Source organism: Ixodes scapularis, unplaced genomic scaffold (assembly GCF_016920785.2).
Source record: "Ixodes scapularis isolate PalLabHiFi unplaced genomic scaffold, ASM1692078v2 ptg000044l_1__unscaffolded, whole genome shotgun sequence".
NCBI lineage: Eukaryota > Metazoa > Arthropoda > Arachnida > Ixodida > Ixodidae > Ixodes > Ixodes scapularis.
This window is the reverse complement of record NW_024609897.1, coordinates 1361471-1380604: the sequence shown is the minus strand read 5'-3', so window position 1 is coordinate 1380604 and position 19134 is coordinate 1361471.

Genomic DNA, 19134 nt, shown 5'->3' with positions numbered 1-19134 from the left:
TAGAGCGCCTTCATACACACGCGCGCTTTTGCTTGAGTGGTGACATCTCAGCCATTTTTCCGTCCGATCGTTTTTTTATGCATTTTGAGGTGCGCGCAATCCGGTGACACTCAGCTCGAGCGCGTAGCCTTGGCTAATGCATAGACGCCATTTTACTGCCCAAGTCACGCACCGAGTGCGCGAGAGTGTCATGCGCTGGCACATTCAGGGCAACAGTGGATGTCTTCACCCTGAGACAGACAGACATGTAGGCACCCTAATTCCGGAGCACTCCTGCCAGCGAAGCTCGCGCCAAGCGTAGCTGTTTTTGATATTAGCGGTTCATTAGTGTGGCCTTTGAATGCTTCATGGGTGTTTCAACGTGTATGAATAAATTGGTTAAAGCTTACTTCCACAATTTAGTGAAAACTGGGGTAACCAGTCTTGCATGCTGGCGCGTAGCGCTGCGCATCCGTCTTCTTTCTCTTCGTTTTCATTGCATAGCGACAAAACTCGAACCTATGTAATCACAATGGCAAGCACTTGATAATCACAAAAACAAATTGCAAAAACGACCATAGACACTACAGAAACCATCTGAGAACGTACGCGACGCCATATCCCATGTTACAGTAGCCATGTCCTCCGGATTTCGACAACAGCGCCACTCGCGGCAGTCTGTACTTCTGGCTTCACACGGCCGATGGGACGCCGCCGACATTTTTTCCACTGCCCCTATATTCTAGTTCAGTGTAACTAGAGCGCCGACGTTAGAACGCGCGACTCGAGAGCGCTGCGATAGGAGCGCGCTTACCATTAGAGTGCACATCACAAGAGCGCATGACCAGTAGAGCGCATGTCACGAGATTGATTACCTTGTCCGAAAAAGAAGCTTTATTGTACGCAAACACTTTAAAGCACACAGAACCACTTGACGATCGATCGGCTGGGTGCAGGAGCCGAGATTGAATGTTATTTCGAATGGTGAAGTTGTGTACATTAGGAAGTGACTTCCAACTCAACCATAACCACATTTTCTGAGTTCCATGTTTGCGAAGCGCTGCTCAACAACACAAGGTGCACCTCACTAGACTGTTTCTTTCTACCACACAAACTTGTGGTGTACTGGAAAGTCATCACTTGGGCCACTAACTTTAGCGCGTCGGTGTCGTATTGGCCCTCACAGCATTCACAAACACTTTATGAAAGTGCGTCACACACCGCTAACAAATAAATGCGCCCCGCAAACTCAATAATGAGCGGCCGCATCATCGACGCCTGTCCTGAGCCGGCTCTGCATGCCATTCGTGCCTTCTTTTTCTGGACAGCATCTCCGTCGCAGTGCACACCGATGTTGCGATCGCCGGAGTACGGTGGAAGCTGGCCGTGTAGTTTCCGCTTCTTTTTTGTTGCGCGAGCGCTTGCTGCAGCCCAACGCACCACCGTCTTCCATAGCTCCGCTGCAAATCGCGGTCGTCTCAACCACCAGCGTGGTCGAAACCGGCTTGCGACGTTCTTCTGTGGCGTAGGTGCAGCCCATGTATAGTACAATGGTTTGTTTTAGGCTTCATCTAGCAGTCTGAAGAGTCTAGGACATTTCGGTGCTCGAAATATTTGGTGTGCGGAGTTTTTGTTGCATGGTCGTGGAACACAAAGCGACGCAAAGAGTCGCTTTTGTCCTTATTTTACGATTATTTTTTGCCCGAACTTCATTAAAAAATGTCATCTTCTCTTTCTGCTCGACTTTTTAGCAGATACCACCGCCCCACGGGGGTTAGAGCATGTGTTGCTCACCTCCGACCACAATGAATAAACTTCCAGCCCCGTGTAGCGTCTTTTGGAAAGCCGGGATCAGGGACTGCAATGGTGCTCGACGATTCCTCAGGGGCGTTGCTAGCAACGCCGATTAGGTCACAGAGCAGTGAGCACACGCGTTTTGTAAATAAAAGGGGCCCACATTACCCTTTGTGCATGATTATATTTCTTTTGAAGGCAGCTGGCCTCAGACTTTATTACGTATACGACGACTCACTTGTGATACGTGGCCGTTATAGTATTTGGGAGGGCTAGAAACTGGCATTCTTTCCGGAATATATTATTATCAAGCCACACATGCGAATAACTTCATAAGCGTATGCTTATGCACGTTACATACCTATCATCCAGACATAATTATGACAAATCTTAATAAAGATGTCCTAGACGTATATTCTAACCTTTAAAATATTAAAGCATGCTATTGCCAGAAATGACGGGCCGTTTACACCGAAATATCCGTGTACCTTACGTCTTCTATGAACATGTCCTCCCAGGATCACACAGGCCAATAATTGCTTGATTACACCTATCGTATATTTTCATTAGGGGGAAAAACATAGTCAAATAAGACATCTCGATAATTACATCCCTTATATTGGGTCCGGACATTTCGTCGAACGCCGTTTCATCGAACGCCGTTTCATCGAAGCCGTTTCATCGAACACCGTTTCATCAAACGCCGTTTCATCGAACGCCGTTTCATAGAAGCCGTTTCATCGAACGCCTTTTCATCGAACGCTGTTACAGCCTGCAATATTTTTGCAATTTATTTTGATTTTTATACACAACGTCTTCTAATTCTCCATTTTTTTAAATCACAGTATGCAGTGACGAGATAAGTTCCATTGTGAACATGTCCTGCTTCGAGAAGAAAGCCTCCATGAAACAATGACCCCTCTTCATGTCACATGAAACAATTAAAAATGAGACAAAAAAAAAAAAAAGAAACAGAAAGCACGACGTGCTTTCTGGGAAGCGGGTATTCTTTTATTGTTTGACAGCGTGTACCTGTAACCTTGGGTTATGTGAGGATCCGAAAGGGTGACAGAGTACACACAGGGCTTTACTATTGTCTGGTGCGGGTTGGCCTTCCTAAGAAAGCGTCCTGAAGATGATTCATAATAGGCAAAAGGGTCGGTAATAAAGTTGACAGTGAAGGGGAGGTGGTTCCAGTCCAGGTGTAGCCCGAAACCATGTTGGCTGACACTTTGTGCAGCTTTTGACCCTGTAGAGTTTGAAAACTAAAAAAAAAAAAAAGCAGAAACGTTCAATCTGAGCATAAAGCTGATAATCAGAGTATCATTATATTTTATTTCGTGTGCTCTCCTGGCAGAGCATCGTTTTATTATAAGCTTGCTGCCCTGGCAGTTAAAAGCTTTTCGTGAATAAACCTTCAACTAAGCGTAAGTGTGCAAATGAGCTGGTGTGAATGGCACATTACCGAAACCCCCGGACAGCCGGTAAAAAAAACGACAGACATTCAAAAGTGTTTTAAGTGTCGGTCCTTTACCTCCAGTATCATGTTTTCTGACAGGTGCATGAGTAAAACTTTTCAGTAAGTCGCATACCCATTTGTTTTTATACCAATGGTTTTTATTTCTAGTAATTTGGCTCCACCCTAAAGACTGTTTCTTAAGTGACTACCTTAGTCTTAACAAATGTAAGGTAAAACATCTACAAAACACTGTTATGCCTCAAAACTCGATACAGAGAAATTCGATGAAACGGCCCTAAGCAATTCGATGAAACGGCGTTCGATGAAATGGCGTTCGATGAAATGTCCATTCATTCGATAAAACGGTGTTCGATGAAACGGTGTTCGATGAAATGTCCGCTAGCCGTCCGCAATGCCTGCTGGAAAGCTCAGCTATTTGAACTTCCAAACGTGTATTTACACAAAAATATCCATGCAGCAAAAAGTCTCTGCACCGAAAAGTCGTGCTCCGAAATGTCGGCACCGAAACGACCTACACCGAAACTTCCTACACTGAATTGTTCGGATCCCCAGTATGAAGAATCCAACAACCTTGCGAATAAAGACAGAGCCATTTGACTCTCCTTGTATTTTTCTAAATTTGTAAAACGCCAAGTATCCGGGTTCATCAGAGATTTAAGCCATAACTGCAGCGACTGGCGGCTTCATAATAATATATAAAAACAAAACTTATGCAATCTTTCACAAGAGCAGTCGTTGAAACAGGGCGCTCTCGCACTACCCATGCCTCCCGCGCTTGGAAATATTGAATTAAAAAAAAAAAAAGAAGCAATACTGGAACGGGGTGTGTGTGATTCATGCTGAAAGCGAGGAAGGGGAGGGGGGGGGGGGTGCACTTATCATTCTTCTTTGTTCAGTATACCAGGAACTCTGTGATAACGTTATTGCCCGTTCAAGGTTTTCGAAACGCACAATGGGTCGCTTTAGAGCCTGCTTGCGGAATTCCTTCGGGTCGCTGAGGTGGGGCTTGATGGAAGTAGGACATCCGGACGCTACAAGCTGTTCCAGCAGATGCACTGCTGTGAGGGTTTCATATGACTTTTCGCTCCTTGGCGCGCATCGCTGCACCAAATCCGAATGCCACGTGTCACTTTTCCCAGCACTGAGTCACCTCCGATGTCTCATGGTATCGAGGCGCTCGAGGGGGAAGGGGGGGAGAGGAGTCGCCACTGCGTTCTTTCTTGTGTTCGGGTTCAATGTTTCAAGCCCAAGTCTGTAAATAACGGGGAGGCTTGGGAGAAAGCTTCGAAAACCAGACAGCTTCTTGTGCAAATCGTGATTGATTTGAGCCTGAGCAACGAACTACGTGCATAATGAAATGTCCGAAAATATTTGTACCCTTTTTTTTATCCCTTTCATCGCCTCATCTAAAACTTTCTGGTTTTCTCGTGCGTAAATGACATCTTTAAAACAATTGTGGTCTTGGATGTTCCCTACTTTAGACAAGCTTAGTAGCACAAGTGTGACACAAATAGGCGGCGCACACCAAGTCACTGAGCCAGAAACTTTCTGGTTGTCGCGGGGTAGTCAGCACTGCATACTGTACGCGTGTTTGTCCTCATGCGACTACCATTATATTGCCGGAGAAAAGCAGTTCTTTTCTTGGTCCTGACATTTAATTGAAAATATGGCATAGAATATAGTTGTCCTTCGATGCAAAAGGAACTATTTCCGAAAACGAGAAACGATCTCCAAATACTATTTTAAAGCATCCAATTAAACGGCTTTGATCAAATGCCGTTTGATTCAATAACGTTCAATTTAATGGCTTCGATGAGACGGCGTTCGATGAAGTGTCCGGACCCAATCACCAGCATTAATTTGAAATACGAGTTAATCTTTCCTACCTTGCTCAGTCCACGGATAAAACCACCTCATCTGGTTGGTTGCTAATATCAATTACCTAACTTTATTATAAATGCCATCAGTGACGTTTTTGCGGTGGCCCATGACCTGCTTCTTTGTTTCTGTTTATTATTAGTAATTATTTGTTACAGATGTACAGACTATTTTGGCAGTGTATTTACCTTCCGCTCTATAACGACTTCGGGCCACGAGAGCGCATTCGATAAACAAGTACACAAAAGTAGTAATTGTGGTCGCGTTGTCAACTCCATCCCTTGCTTAATCATGTATACAATGCGTAGGAAGAAACGCGTTGATAGCAATACAAGGGGAGAAGCTTGGAAAATTGTTAAGCGGGCGTTGGTTTTTAAAAGCCGAGGATCTTGAAGATGTGTGACAAAACGCGGGGGTTTGCGGCAGGGGTATGGAAACGGGGCTTTCGGATTTGGATTATTTCTTAAACTAATCATGGAATGGGGCAGAATCGTAAATGTCGGCGAGGAGCACTTTATTCTGTCAGGAAGACCCGGCTTGCTTTTGTAAGTAAACGACCGTTGAAACAGATAACAGACATACACTGGATTCTCCAGTAGCTTCGAAAAGCCACGTTACGTTCTCCGCTCAAACCGTGACATTGAACTTTAAAAATACGTGGAACAGAAAAAACGATCAGATAGAAAAGCTACACGGACTGAGTGTATCTCCGTTTCACCATAACTTGGTAAACGGCGAAAGCTACGATCCCCGTTGGCCAATCAGAGCAAGGGAGCGACGCACGAGACAGCTCTCCGTGGGAGGCTCGTGTTTCTATGGCACATCGTCAAGTGCTTTGCTCCGATGCCCCGATTGGCTCACGAGGGTCGTAGCTTTATATCCTGTCTTCAAAGGACTGGCTCTCACAACGCTTGAGCGAGCACTTAACCCCTCGCCTTGTCCTGTGCGGAAGGTACTCCGTGATAATGGTTTTGTCCGGTTCGACATTCTGACAATATACAATGACACTTTTGTGAGCTGCTTGGAGATGTCTTCGGGGTAATCCGAGAAGTCAGACATACTGCTTTGGTACAAGGTTATGTTCTGTATACCCAGGGATGGACCACACCGGACGCTGCAAGTCGTTCCAGCCAATGCAGCGCTGCGAGCGCTTCATTTGGCCTCGTGCCACACTCAGCGCATGTCACGTGTCACACACTCGGAACTGATTTACCTCCGATGGCTCGTAGCGTCCGCTGCGGTCCATTTTAAGGTAGAACGGATCGTAACAGAGTACGCTGCTTTGTGTTTGCGAATAATGGATCGCTTAGAGTGGTTCATTGGTAAATCCTGCTTGAGTTCAGCCTGAGCTCGCAAACTCTGGACACAATAAAACTATGTGGCGTAGAAATAAAAGCTTCTGAAAATGTCAGTATCGTTTTTCTTTTTTTACTTGTAACTTTTGTTATTGCTTGGGACCGAGTTCGGCCCTGGAAGCTGTTTGCCGCACTGTAAATTTGTCCAGTTATTAGTGAGTGTAATGATTTTTATGTAGGTGATAGGCCCTCTTGGGAAGAACACATCAGAAATAGTTCAATGCTATATCTTGAAGACATTGCCAGATAACAACTCACAAATATTGGGTAAAAATGTCAAAGTTGCCTAGTTCGTGTATTTCGAAGCGCTGCATTTCGCATGGAGACAAAATAATGCAACATGTTAATGGAACACCACGCGATATAGTGTAAAATATTTTCCTCGAGAAAAAAAAGAAAAACGAAGTTTTTTTTTTAAGTGCACGCTGAAGTTGGGGAACTTTTCACATTGAAGCACGTTTGAAGCGTTGTAAATATTTTCAGTTATAAAACTCGAGTAAAAAAATATTTTTAGATGATTTACCGTTCCGGAAAGAATATACAAAAAAAAAAATTCAACGCTATATCTAGAAAATATTACGAGATATGCACTCCTAAACATCAGATACAAATATCAAAGTTACCCGCACGCACACACGCACGAAGGTACACAATAACCTGAAAGCCGAATGCAGTGGCTGATGTACGAGTAGTGATCAAACTGTTTCTGCGGTTGACATCATGGGACGTCGCGTTCATGTGGGAGCTGTAAAGGTTAGCTGATCAAAAATGCACAATCATGACAATCAGAGCACATATCTCCAACATTTTTTACCATCAACAACCTTCTCTCCCACCCCCCCTTTTTTTTCTCGCTCAGAAAAAAAAGAAAAGAAAAAGAAGGGAGATCATTTAATGGTGCGACTTTTGCCGACGGTGCACGCGCGCAAAAGTACATGTCAATCGCAAAAGTGTTATTTACAAGATAAAGTACACAGGAAAGTGATTGTCGCTTTAGATGTCATTATAATTGGTTTTAGCAGTGCACCCATACAGTAGCCTAACCACATAGTTTTAACCCAACTACGTGAAAACGATCAGTTCTTTTGTTGACCCGTTCAAGACTGGCAGTTGTTGAAATATTTTAGCAAAGCGAAAAACGGGTATCGGTGCAAATGATAATCTATACGCAAACCCGAGCCCCTGAGACTTCAACAGTGCCTCCGGTATATGTGTGCGTGTGTTCACCTCGATTAGAGAAGTCATTCCAAATATAGTCACGGCAGTCCGGAAAGTCGAAGTGCTTCCGTCGCATTCCAATTAATGCTCGGAGCCTTTATTCTTGGCTGTAGGTATAGGTTAGGTTAGCTCGCACCTCACGTGTGAACCTAAGAACAAACGATTCCGTCAAAGCATTTTATGCTGCACAGGTTACGCCACCTCAGCTTATCGGATATCAGTGATACATTACAATAGACTTGAGTAGCTCTTGCTGTGTTGCAACTTACAAGCACAAGTAGAGAATTAAAGAAAAAAATATTATCTTCTTTTTTTATTAAAAACGAGCTTGCGAGAGCACGGTTATGGTCTCATCTCATATGTTGCGCTGTAGTACAGCATGGCGACACCACTGATTCAGATACTTTGGAGTTACTAGCGCATCGTAAAACCTCGTTGTCATCGGCGGCTTCCTGAACAAGGTTGCGGCATGACAGTAATATATTATATTGCGCCTACATTGCACTGTTTGCAACAGCAGACTGATATTTCATTATCGACAAGCAAACTCTACCTGCAAAAATTAAATGTAATACGAAGAGAATGCCCATAGTTTTAGTAATCAGTAATTTGTAATGTGATATAATTAAATTTTAGTGATTTTTAAGAAAGGAATCGGTAATGTAAAACAGTTAGTTTTGGAAAATGCTTTTGCCATCTCTCGCCTAGAAATCTCAAGAGGGCGACTGTACTAAAGTGATTAACCATTTCGAGAAGAGATAATGAGTTGAGAAAAATTAACGCAATATTGTAATTACACTCCCAAAATTTGACGGGTGAACTTGTACTTTAAACTTTTGTTTACGGAAAGGTGGAGTTCTAGTCACCGGTGTGGCCACGTGCAATATGACGTCTAAACGCGGCACTGGTCACTAGTAGGATCTCAAAACGCAATATAAAAATGCAAGGAACCGAAAAAAAAAAAAAAAGGCTCTGCTTCGTATTATGGATTTTTGCAGATCTCAATGTTTGGAGTTTCGGTCAAATTTCAGAACAAAAACAACGGTCTGACAGCCCCAGCACTGTTTATTTCAACGTGTGTCCCATTTAGGCAACACCAGGTGGGTTGGGGTAAAAGCACCGGACATGTTAGAGTACGCACGCTGGCATGAATTCCCGTCCCGTAAACACTTTTTGTAAGGCTCGCCACTTCCTCTTCAAGTACCCAGGGTCACAATACACTCTGTAGTACCGTATTTTCCGGACTATATAAGTTTAAAAGTTGAAAATTCACCCGATGCGGACTATCTACAGGTGCGGACAATACAATGATATAATTTTACTAGATCCTTCACTATGACAATCGTGAAGGATTTTATGAGTAACGGACCATACTAATGTTGATTTACGTACGATAAAGCTTCATCGTGAGCTAATACAGTAGGCGTTTGTCAAGGTCTGCTGAGTATGATACTTTTTACGTTCGGACTAGGTGCTAAGTGCGGGTTTTGCACTGGGTGCCGTTTGTGTACCGGGTGCGAACTATCTAAGCAAGCACTTTTATTTTTGACGCAAAATATTTCCCTGCGGACTATGCACCGGGTCCGGGCTATAGTCCGGAAAATACGGTAGTTCCTTCGAACTCTAAGGTTCTTGGACGATGGCCCTTAGCCTATGCCCATCCTCACATGGCCTTGGGTCACTTTACATGGACCGCAGAAGCAGTCAAATGCTCGGAGTAGCCAAGCATGCTTATCGCAAAACAAAACAAAAATTCAGAGACAAAACCGAGAGGCTAGGCTCTGAAATGCTGCAGAGAGGAGAGTTCGGTTTCGGGCGCTTCTCTGGTATCGCCGGAGGAAAGGGGTCGCTGTGCCTCCCGCCGCAAATCGCCCATTATGCGCTTAGCTTCGCTTATCTGGCCCCGAGATGCAGCAACAAAAGGAGTCTCCCCGCCGTCAAGTCAACTGTGGGAGAGGAGGAAATGGGAAGTGTGGCGAGGGGAACTTTTTTCTGGTTGAAAAATATTCTGCAGGTCGGTCTTTGAGCGCCGCGTGGTGGCAAGTTTTGAAACTAGCGCGAATGTCTCGGAATCTTGGCCTTGTATTGGACACCTGCAAATGCATTTACCGTGAAAAATGCTAGTAATTATTATTCTGGTGACGTCTAACAACCTATAAAAATGCACCCACGCAACCTCGTGCCCTACACGAAAAACGACAAAATGAGTGCCCTGCTCAAACTACTCAAACTAACTAAAGACGCTTTTAACACGCGCCAAGTTGAGCTGCCATTGCCGACCGTCTCGTGTCTTACCGAGATGCCAAGGCACCGAAGCGGGCGTTGACGAGCCTCCACAAAGGCCTATGGAGGAGGACACAGTAGCACCTAATGTGGCACTAACCTGTCCTGCTGTGGCAATGATGAAGTGAAGCGAAGGGAATAAGATGAAACTCAAACTGAAGGTCGGTTATGGCGGCGCCCACGCACAGCTGCTGCCAAAGTATCAATACCCGGGAACAACTTCTTCTGAGATTTCTGAAGAAGAGAAGACCGCGCGAGCACAGGTATGATCGGCGCTCAGTGTGTGCGAGCGCACGAGTACCCATATGTTTAAACGGCAGTTTTAGCTACAAGAGTAGCGACACGAAGCAAAAATACCTAGATACACAACGTCAGACGCGCCAATAGTAACGTTACTAGAGGGGATCAATTTGGGAACTCGAGCGGCATTTACCCGAGTAGCGTGGGCCGCTGCGGTAGCTGGCGAAACAGTGGCGATGTCGTCACCGTGAGACTAGATTCCCTGTATTGGCTCCCTACGGGAGCCAGAGTTGCGCGTTCATCCCCGTAGGACCGTCTTTCCTGCACGGCATGTTGATCCTGCTCCTCACGTGACTGAATCCAGCGAATAGCGGCGCCGCGCGTTACAGGCGCGCGGCGCGCTCAAGAGCAAGGGAACGTATTGTCGGGGCGCGTGCAACGTCTACTTTCCTGCACGGCATTTGATCCGGATCCTCACGGGGTCGGATCTCCACGAATAGCGGCGCGGCGGCACGTGGAAAACAAGCGCGCAACTGTGGCTCCCGTAGGGAGCCTATACAGGAACTGTACGGGAGATTAAAGCCCCTTCATGTTTCACAAGTAGCGCAAGGTACGTCGATGTACGAGGCACGCGCAACGTGCAGCCCTTGGGAAGATCCTGGTGGCACTAGGGTGCCTCAATGTTCTTCTGTTTAGAATGATGCCACCCTTTGTAGTACCCGATGCCGACAGCATGAGCTCACGGGTAAAATACAAAGAAATTGACGAAAACAAAATGTCGCCATAGCACAGTCAGCTCCACAAACGCGTGCAGGGAAACGCTCTTTCACGCGCTTCTGAGCAAAAAAAGAAAAATAAACGTGTGGGACAAAATGGCGACATGTCTCCACCCTAAGCAAAACGCACATGAAGGCACCCTAGGTGGCACACACAGCGCAGCCCTGAGCTAGATTTCAGACGCCATAAATTTACCAGAAGTGGCGCGCGGCACGTGCCTCGAGCATTTCTACACCATTGAATGGCGCCTCTTTTTCTATGATAGAGGGGCTTTACGTGAGACCGGTTTTCTACGCGCAGTGTGAAGCGCTCCACCAGATGCCCTGAAAATCCTCCGCTAGCAATTTAGTAATTTGTTATAAAGAGAAAAGGTGTAGAAGCAAGGCGAAAGGTTTTTCTCCCAGTGGTGGGTCCAGCTTTATCGCCTTGCTAGGGGGGTACGGGAAACCAAGGATGGTTGTTGGAGAGGTGGTGAATAAAAACTATAACACACTACAATACACTATAATACACAATAATAACTTTTTACAGTATGATGAAATAATAAGCAAATTGCGCGGATAATTATAATGTTGGTTTTTTCTTCACGAATTATTTTTATAGTCACGCTGTGCTCTTAAAGCGTTTGTTCTCGAATGCCGTGAACCTGCCGGGAACAAGAGTGACTTGGTGTTGCCTGTTGTATTGTTAAGCTGTTTAAGAGTGGTCACAATTGTATCTCGGTAGTTGCTCACCGATCTGTAATGCCAGAAAATATGTTCGATGTCCTCCGCGGCACCTCAGGCACTGCAGGCAGGGGCAACGTTTAGCTGGGGATGTCAGGCGTGTGACGAGATTCATGCGAGCAGCGGTTCAGGCGCAGCCTACCCTTATCCGATGAAGTAGTGCTTGCCAAGCCTGCTCTAGCTTTTGCTGGGGATTCTTTTCGGCGGGGTTTTAGCCGCAGTTTAAGGGTCAGGGTGAATTTTCTGAATGGCGTTATGAGTAAAACTGACGAATTATATGAATGTACTGAGATCGTTAATATGACATCCGCATGAACAGCACGTCCAAGACCAGCTGCAGTCTCCTTTCCTTAAATACGAACGTGGGAAAAGATCCACTGAAGCTGAATAGATACATCTTCCACGGCAGCCTTCTGCACTAGGTAGGCTATAGTGTGAGCTAGCGGAAATACTCTCTGCAGGTTTGTGAGTTGTCAGAGCTGCTTGGAAGTCGCAGAAGATGAAAAAGTTGTGTAGCTCTGCGGACTTAAAAGTTTCTTGTGTTGCAAGCCAGATAGTAGCAAGCTCAGCACAGGCGCTGTTGAAGCAGATTTCCAAGTGACCTTCCGTGTGAGCTTGGAGTTCGGGAATGCACTAAGCGGCGGGTGCGAAATTTCCACATATACTGCCATCCGTATAAATGTGCGTTATTCCTGCGCAATTTGTAGTTATCAACTATTCAGCAATAGACCGTGCTACGAACTTTCTAACCCAATATTGCCGAGGCAGGTCAGGAATAGTGGCCAGTATTTGCCAACGCTCCTTGTCATAGCAAGGCGGGGATGTCTTGAAAACGTTGAACCGATAGCCAATAGTTGATCTAAATGTTGCTCTCATTCTTTCTGAATAGGAATTACTCCCCGCTATGATGCCTTCGATGACTTGGGTTGTAGCATGTGCACTGTGGAACCTAGTTAAATGTTGAAGCACTTGTTCTTGAGCTTGATGCCGTAGTGGGGAGTCGTCGGCTTCTACGAGTGTGGGCACATTCAGAAATAAGTAGGGCAGGCCGAGGAAGAACCTTAACGCCGTTCGGTAGAAAATTTCAAGAGTTGTCCATTGGGGTGTTGCGATGTCGATTAGGACAAGTACGTAAAGCACTCAGCTTACAATGAGACCCCGACAAAGCGTCAACAATGGTGATTGGAACAGACCAGAGTTTGGACTCGCAATGCGGTAAATAGCGCCACATAGTTTACGAGACTGACTCATGATGTGCTTAACAGCTGGGCGCCAGTTGAAATGCCTTGCCGTCTATAGTGACGCCAAGGTATTTCACATCTGTCGGCTTTCGAATACGTTCTTCCACGCGTAGTCTTGTGAATTCAGAACGTGACCACTCTTGTGGCCTGTAGGTGAATGCTGAGATCTTATCACTATACCGTGTGAGGCCAGCGTGATACAGGAATGCCAAGGTGAAGCTAAGTGCCTTTTGGAGTTGTACTTCAACTGTTATTGAAGGCGCATTGAACCACCACAACACAGTTCGACGTCGTTGGAATGGAAGGGTACCTTCCTTTGGTAAAGCAGGGGGAAGTGCTGCTATGACAACTTTCGAAAAGCAGCGGCCTAACAGACTTCCCTGTGGCACACCTTGTGTGCACTCACGTGACATACTCAATTGCCTGGCCAGTATAACTCGGATCGTTCGTTTATTTAGAAACAAATATCGTACAAAGGGCAAGGCCCGACCTCCTACACCGATTAAATGCAATATCTTTATTACGACGTCCAGAGGAAGAGCGTCGAAACCACAATGTATGTCCAAACACACGGCATGTAGAACATGTTTCTGTGCTTTGGCCTCTTCAAGAGACGAGGCAAGATCTCCGATAGCATCTGCTGTGGATCAGGAAGAAACCATACACATAAATACTATGGCCACTCGCAACCGTCAAATGTGCTTTGAATCGTTTAGTTCGTTCGAGGCACCGCATAGGGGTTCGCGTCAGCATAGGTGCCGTCATGCGAACGGTGCTACCTTCTTCACGCAATTGCTCCACTGTTTCTGTTTTAAAAATTGTTTGTATATGCGAATGTGCCTATATGATTGCAGGATAACTTTAAGCGCATACGCGATATTGAAGTGGTATAATGCAACGGGTGGGAACTTCACTTTCTGCAGTGCTGAGGGTCAGTACAGTTAAGAAAAAATATGTGTTTGATTTTAGCTATAGAATGGTGTCTCCGAGTTTTACCTCGCGCACTCAGATTTATTAAAAAACAGTTATTAAAAATATATTTGTTCAATGAAAGCACAACACAAGTAAAAAACTTCCTAACCAGCAACAGTAATGTAAAGGTGCGAGATCGGTGTATGCGTATTTATTGGTTGTTACAGCGTGTTGACTCGTACACAAGTAAGACCCCGGAGCTTGGCAGCGTCGAGATTCCCAGCAGTGCCTCGTCCACATACATCGAAACGCTAACAGAAAGGCTCGAGTACAAAAATACAACATGCATGTGTCGAGACAAACTGTAAATATATGGTTCGGGTTTGTGCTAAAGCTTCGAGCTCTGGCCATCAAGGTTAGTTTAGTGACCAAAACCGATGTGCTCGGGACCAGGAAGCATAATATAACCGTTGTTCATACTTAAGCCGGGGTCACATTGCTTATACATTAAAAAAAGCCAGTTTGAATACATATTCGACCGCTAGTCACCAGAAGATCCGCGCTCCGAATGCGGCATGGCAATGAGCTTAAGGAGAAATTTGGCACACATTCGGACCACTGAAATAGCAGTGATTCCTGTTTGCAAACTGTCTTTTGTATGATGTATGAGCAGTGTGACCCCGGCAATAAAGGGACTGTGCAACGATCTTCGCTTGGAATGTTTTCCACTTTACATGGGGGTACTGGCACTTAGTGGTACCCAAGTACACTCGCACTCAACGCCACTCACCATGATACTCCTTTGTTGCGATATCATTTCAAAGGCAAAAGCGAACGTTTTATTTCAATCTCTCCTTCGCAAAACTTGATGACGTAGCGGGGTATTGCCGTACTCTCAAGTGACAATATTTGAATGCCGCTGATATAAGAACCTTTTGCTGTTACAAACATGGGCTGCCGCATGTGTCCGCAGGCGCACGCAGGCGGGTAGAACAACCTCCTCCACCTAACGTTCCAACGCTCTCGCCAGTTGAAAAAAATTGACGAGAGGCTACCACATTCTGAAGATGACCCGTCCCTTCCCTATACAAAGTCTCTTACTTTGGCCTCCTCTGAGGTTCTAGGTTCGACCAAAGAACACTGCTACGAAAAGAAAAAAATCCCACGTATTGAGAAACCAAAAAACCCTTAAATTTATTATTTAGCTTTCTCTGGTATAAGTATATATATATATATATATATATATATATATATATATATATATATATATATATATATATATATATATATATAATTTAGGGTTCGGTGCTACTGCTCACCCGCAAGAAGGACCAACGAGGCAGACCTTAGAGAACACACCTTTACTTGTTCGTGGCAGCGAACGGACTCCCGAGCCCCGAGACTCGAGCGTGGCTCGCGCGCACGTTGCGCGCCGGGCGCGGAGCACAGGTTCTTTTGCCCGATGATGGGCCGCAAAGCCCACAAACTTTCCCCCCCTCCCCTCCCCCCTTCTCTGTCCTCTGGCTCCGTGGCTGTCCTCTCTGGTTTTTGGTGGTAGAAGAGGAGGGGGTTGTGACGATGCAGGCGGCCGGATGCGGTTCGTGGAGGCCGCCTCCGGATTGGTGATGCGGACGTTGCAGTTTCCAATGAAGTCCCGATCTGCATCTTTATGTCGGAGAACTGTGCGTTGTTTTGGTGACGCACTGTTCTCTGCTTGGCCAGGTGGTCCTCCATGTGCACCATGACACAGCCGTTGCTGTTCTTCCGGAACGTGATCTTGACGACATTGCCGTACAGGCAGAGCAGGTTGAAGAGCTTCTCGGCGTTCATCTTGTTAGAGTTGAGGCCGCACACAATCAGCAGAAACCCGTGGTGTGGACCCGCCGCTTGAGGATGAGTGGGTACCCCCGGGGCCGTGGCTGGCAATGTAACGCTCAGGAGGACCTTCGTTGCGGTCCTGGTCTCCGTTGGTCTGCGCCCCGTAGCCGTCGTTGTAGCCGCAGCCGGGGCTGCTGATCTGGCGGCGTAGTTAGGGCCGGTAGAGGGTTCTCGGCTGCCCACTGCGTTGTCGTAGTCCCCGAAACCACGTAGCTCATCGAGGGCGTTGAGAGAACCTCCGGCAACAGTTGGGGCGGTAGCGAGACATGTCGAAGGTTCGAAACGAACGAAAGAAAAAAAAATAATCAACAGTTGTCTTCTGGAGAGGCTTCTACAAGAAAGCGTCGGTACGTTGGGCGCGGCAATAGAGTAGCTAAATTTGTGAGCACAATGTCGGTGTATATTGCACAGAACTACGCGCACAATCTGTATGGTGCGGAAACTAGTTCTCGTGAAAGCCTATTTCAACGCGCATTTTCTAAATCTTCGTCTTTGTCTTCGTCACCAACATCAAAAAGAAACCTCGCCGAATTAAGTTTATTTTAATTATATCCCGGATCGGCATCACTCTCCACTTGCGAGAGAAATTCGTCATCCGATTCATAATATTGTTTGAGGTTGGTGACATGAACGGGTCCAGCGAGTCGTCCAGACTCACAATGAACGAGCGTGTACGTGAGGCGTGAGACCTTGTCTCGCACTCGATACGGACCATCCCACCTGTTTGCCAGGGAAGCTGTGAAACCTCTGGAGGCGTCACTAAGTGGGTGTGTCCGCCGGAGTAGAAGATCTCCATCTTCTAGTTGCACGTCCCGGTGGCCACGATTGTACTGCTCAGCCTGCTGAAGCCGTGCGGCGTCCAAGCTCTCCCGCGCATCACGAACGATGTCCCTGAGTCTGCGTCGTAGGCTTCCTGCAAACTGACCGTATGAGCGAGCAGCGCCACGGTTGTTGGTCGTGCAAGTGTTTTCCAACGGGAAAGTCAGCTCTTTTCCGAAATTAAGGCAAGCTGGCGTAAAACCTGTAGACCGGTTAACGGTTGTGCGTGTTGCGAACGCGAGCTCTGGGAGCTTTGCGTCCCAGTCAGGGTGACGTTCGGTGTAAGCTATTAACATCGATTTCAGGTTTCAGTTCACCCGCTCTGTGATGTTTGCCTGTGGGTGATAGGGAGACGTCCGCTTGTGTTGTATGCCCAATGCTGCACATGAGTCTCGGAACACTTTGCTGGCAAAGTAAGTAGCGTTGTCGCTAATCAATTTCGCCGGAAATCCGAAGCGTGTGGACGTCTCCATGAGACAAGACCAGATTTTCTTGGACGTCAGCGATCGCAATGCAAATAGCTCCACCCACTTGCTAAAGTGATCGGTGACACCCAACAAGTACTGGTTGCCACGCAGACTGCGTGGGAAAGGGCCCATGACGTCGACAGCAACGCATTCCCATGGGGATCGACTCACGACTGGCTGCATGAGACCAGGGGGCTGACCACCGCGCGGTTTGGTTTTCTGACAAACCGGGCATGAACGAGCGTACCTCAGCACGTCCTGACGAATTCCTGGCCAAGTTGCAGTACGGCTTAACTTTTCGAAAGTCTTGCAGCCACTACTGTGACCAGCCAAAGCAGAGTCATGGTAGTATCTAATGAAGGACGTGCGAAGTCGGCGAGGTATTACGGCTCGAAATGGAGTGTCTGTGGAGCCACTCTCGTCGTCGTCGATCTGAGGTATGTACTGGAGGAGCAGACCATCTTCGGCCAGCAAGTGCGAGTCAAAACCCATGTCAGCGTCTCTGTTGCCACGTCGGTCACGTGAAGATAACCACTCAGAGACCCTGCGACAAAGTCCATCGTTCTGCTGTGCAGCACGAAGCTCGTCTCGGCTAATCAAGGTACCCCAGCGCGAGCCAGCATCTATCGCAGCCACAACATTGGCATCCTCGGGCACGTGCTCTTCGCCGAGCGGAGCGCGCGACAAAGCGTCTGCAACTTTGTTTTGTGAGCCTGGATTGTGCACAATGGTATTGTCATATTTCTGAAGCGTAAGTGCCCAGCGTGCTAATCGTCCTGCCGGATTTTCCAGCCGAAGCCAAGACAAGGCGGCATTATCCGACTGGATCACAAAGCGCGCGCAATCAAGATACATGTTGAATTTCTGCAGGGCGAATATGATGGCTAGGCACTCAAGCTCGCAAACATTGTAATACCGCTGAGCTGTTGTCAACGTATGGCTCGCAAACGCTACGGGTCGTAAGACACCATCAAAGTCTTGAAGCAGCACAGCACCTAAATCGTAGCCGCTCGCATCGGTCTGCAGCACAAACGGACGGTTGAGGTCTGGGAGCTTCAAAGATGCTGTCTCAGCAATAGCTCTGGACAGTTGAAGGAAAGCATTTTGCTGTGCCTCCGTCCAACGCCACTTGACGCCTTTGCGCAGCAGTTCATTCAGAGGCCGCGTTATCTCTGCACAGTGAGGAATAAACTGACGGTAAAATCATACCATGCCAAGAAATCGCTGCAAACTCTTTGCATCATGGGGGAGAGGAAACTGAGGTATGGCCCTCAGCGTGTCCTCATTAGGGCAAAGCGATCCATCGTCGATTACAAAACCGAGCAGGTTAATCTTAGATGTTGCCAGTTGCATTTTTCCCGGGTGAACTGTCAAACCAGCATTCTGCATGCGCTCGAGTATAGTCCGAAGGTGCACAAGATGTTCTTCGAACGAGCGTGAGGAGACTACTACGTCATCCATATATGCCATGGCGTAGTTGTGCCGTGCGTCTTCAAGCACAATGTCCATAAGACGCTGGAATGTGGCAGGAGAGTTGCTCAAGCCGAAAGGCATGCGCACAAACTCGTACAACCCTCTGTAGCGTGTGAATGCTGTTTTCTCGATGTCAGCGGGTTCGATCTCTATCTGGACGAAACCGCGACTGCAGTCAAGAGTTGTGAAAAAGCTCGCGTTTCCCAAGTTGTACATGATCGACTCAATCGAGGGGTACGGGTACGCGTCACGAACGGTTACCGCATTCAGGCGTCGATAGTCAACGCAAAGCCGAGCCATTCCATCCTTCTTGGGGGCAAGGACGATCGGGAAGGCCCAAGGGCTCTGTGACTCACGTACTGCACCCGTGTCGATCATCTCTTGAAGCGCCTTGTCCAGCAGGGCTCGCTTGTGTACGCTGATTGGTCGAGGGTTGCAGCGTAGAGGCCGTGTATTCCCGATATCAATTGAATGCTTTAGGACACCGGTTCTGCCGGGGTTCTCCGTGAACACCGGCGAAAACTCCTCCAGGAGTCTTTGGAGACGCCGCTTTTGCTGGTCCGTAGCAGGACACTTCTGCAAAGAATCGCTTACCGCACATGGGAGTCGCAAAGC